The sequence below is a fragment of the Eptesicus fuscus genome, chromosome 3 (genome assembly GCF_027574615.1).
Source record: "Eptesicus fuscus isolate TK198812 chromosome 3, DD_ASM_mEF_20220401, whole genome shotgun sequence".
In the NCBI taxonomy this organism is placed as follows: Eukaryota; Metazoa; Chordata; class Mammalia; order Chiroptera; family Vespertilionidae; genus Eptesicus; species Eptesicus fuscus.
Genome location: NC_072475.1, coordinates 58,775,694 through 58,778,923, shown reverse-complemented (window position 1 = coordinate 58,778,923; position 3,230 = coordinate 58,775,694). Strand labels below are relative to the sequence as shown.

The window sequence follows — 3,230 nt, the reverse complement described above, 5'->3', positions numbered from 1 at the left end:
CTGTGTTGGGAAAAAAGAAGCATGGCATCGGTTCATAGCAAGTGAGGTGATCAGAAGTCGTCCCAGTCATCTTGCCACGTGATGTAGCACAAGGGACTTGCAGCAAAGGCTGCTCTCACACCCCTGTGCCCATGCAAGGATGTCCAGGCAGACAGTAAAGGTGATAAACTACCAGAAATTGACTGCCTACTGCCTATCAGATGCTGGACTGGGTGCTTTATATCCATTTAATCTTCAGGTTTTGAGGCTGGTGTTACTTCCTTCAAAGTAAGGCTTGAAGAGGTAAAATTACTTGTCCATGGTGGCACAGCCAGTGAGAGGTAGAGCAGAATTCAAAGCACACACCCATCTCTAGACAACTGTTACAGAACTTACCAGGCGACCGAAAAATACGCAAGAGTACTGGAGGCACAGGAAAAAACCATTTATTTTCAGATGTTTCACATGCACTAGTATAGGACTCAGGGGAGACTGTATCTTTCCAAATCCTGAGCAAGCCAATGTGGAGGAAGCTTTCCCTTTATACCCTTTGGTTTCTTTGTCTCCCAAATATGGGATGGGACTTCCGGACCTATTGTGGGCTTTGCAAAAAGCCCCGTGTGTTGGGATGGGGGCCGTGAGACCACACCTAAAGGCCTGGCCTGGCGCCAGTGCTGATAACTCCGTCTGGGGGTTGTGTATTGTTCATGGTTTATGGCCTCTCTAAAATGGGGTAGTACTTAAACAGGTCTTGCAGGACCAGATAATTAAAGAAGGGGCAGTGACTAGACCAGGGGTCCTCAAACTTTTTAAACAGGGAGCCAGTTCACTGTCCCTCAGACCGTTGGAGGGCCAGACTACAGTTTAAAAAAAACTATGAACAAATTCCTATGCACACTGCACATATCTTATTTTGAAGTAAAAAAACAAAATGGCAAAAACACCCGCATGTGGCCCGCGGGCTGTAGTTTGAGGACGCCTGGACTAGACTATAGGCTAACAAGAAGGTGCATTAGGTTACTGACACAGATTCAGATTGCTAGCCCCCCAAAAATGTCTCCTTTTCCCCATCACAACATGCTCTTTTTTTTCCCACTACATCACACTTGACTCAGAGAAACTCACTATTTTTTTCTCATTTATTAAAGGCTAATGAGCAAAAGTGGCCAAGAATTGAACTGAACTGAAGCCTTTACTGCTTTCTGGTTTTTTTTCTGATTTGCTTATTTATTTAATACTGGAATTTCTCTACGTAATGAAGCTGTCTTTACCCACTCAATGGTTTCTTCACAAAAACAAGAGTTGTATCAAAGGGGCTGCAGGTAACAGCACATCTGATCAAGCATTTGCCCATAGGGATACACGTTTTAATTGTGGTGGGGAGAATGGAACACTTTACTCTTGGTTTTCCTCCATATGAAGGGATATCCAGCAGCCTGCTACTCCTGGCTTCACTTTGCAGGCCACACACTTTCCTCCATGAGACAAGGAATACTTTAATCTGATTTTTGAGTCTGGAAAGAAAAACTGGAAAGCCCAGCCTTGCTCCATTCTGCCTTGTTCCTCTTGAGAGCCAGGCTGAGTGTCTGTTGCCCCATGTGATAAACTTTTTGGGGGCAGGCTTGACCTGGAACAGCATGGTCTATGGTACTATGTAGTCAGTCTGTCAACTTCTATAGGCAAGGCTGAGGAAGGATGACATGTAGGTACTGGTGAGCCAAAGAGTACTGGCTGCTTTATTATTTATTTATTTTTTTTTTCAATATTTTTTATTGATTTCAGAGAGGAAGAGAGAGGGAGAAATAGAAACATCAATGATGAGAGAGAATCATTGATTGGCTGCCTCCTGCACACCCCCCACTGGGGATCAAGCCCACAACCCAGACATGTGCCCTTGACTGGAATCGAACCTGGGACCCTTCAGTCCGCAGGCCGATGCTCTATCCACTGAGCCAAGCCAGCTAGGGCAGTACTGGCTGCTTTTATTTATTTATTTAATTTTTTAAAAAGATTTTTTTTTATTTTTTTACAGAGAGGAAGGGAGAGGGATAGAGAGTTAGAAACATCAATGATGAGAAACATCGATCAGCTGCCTCCTGCACACCCCCTACTGGGTATGTGCCCGCAACCAAGGTACATGCCCTTGACCGGAATCAAACCAGGGACCCTTGAGTCCGCAGGCCGACGCTCTATCCACTGAGCCAAACCGGTTAGGGCAGTACTGGCTGCTTTTAAATTGCAAGTCCATTGAGTTCCGCACAAATACAGTCGCATAAGAAGTTTTAAGGTTAAACTGACAGTACCAGGCCTAGGTAGAAGTACTTGATTGGCTACCTCAATGTCCATTCTACATCAGGGCCAAAGAGGAAATTGTGGAGGGGCTAAGCTTGGGTTAATGTGGCTTGTCCACAGACTTTGAGAGTCACCCTGAACAAAGCAGTTTCAAGTTGGCTTGGGACCAGTTCATTACACATGAGGAAGAGATTTCCCCCAAAGGGCTGAGTTTCACAGATCTAAGCAAGTCCATAACAAGTGGCAGAGAAACAGCCATGGGTACACAGGCCTGAAAATGCCCTGCAGAGACAGTATGGCTGTGTGGTATCCCTCAAGAGCCCACCAAGGCCCAAAAGAGTTTTGAAAATTAAGAAGCTGTGAATATGCTGGATGGGAAAGAAAGGTATCTCAAATAAGACCTGCTCACTGGGGCTGCCACCTCTGCCACCTAAACTTTGCAAGCCATCAATATCACCAATGCCACTCTCTGAGGGAAGAGGCGATATATGTAGGTGGCCCCCCCTAACCCCGTTTATAATAAAGGGTCTGCTTTTAATGTTTCTTTCCATGGAAAGGGACACTCAAAATAAGCGCAGCCACTCTACTCTCTCATGCATAGTGATTCTCTTGACTGGTGAGTTGGGAATAAGGAACTGGGGATGCACAGCTGTCCTTGCAAATCACTTGGCGCAAACTTCCCACAAGAAGCACGGCGTGCTGTAATGTTCTACTTCTACAGGGGAGGGTTCTTCTTCTGCAAGGAAAGTCTACCCGGCCTGTCACTGCCTGGGACTGGGAGGAGAAGTTCAGGGTTAGGAAGTGCATTTGCTAACAAACAAAAGCTAGATTCTTTTATGTCAGCTTTATAAAGTGGTCTCTTAATCTCCCATATGTTTTAATCTTTGTAAAAAAAATTCAATTGATTCAGATCTCAGATAGGAAATGGGGATGCCATTTCACTGGCTCTCTAAAGAATG

At 45.1% G+C, this 3,230-nt stretch overlaps 1 protein-coding gene across 1 annotated transcript in view; it reads right to left on the bottom strand.

The window, feature by feature from the left end:
- The window catches only part of GOLGB1 (golgin B1), an 89,542-nt gene that overhangs the window by 1,527 nt on the left and 84,785 nt on the right, over positions 1-3,230 (bottom strand). The window lies entirely within an intron of this gene.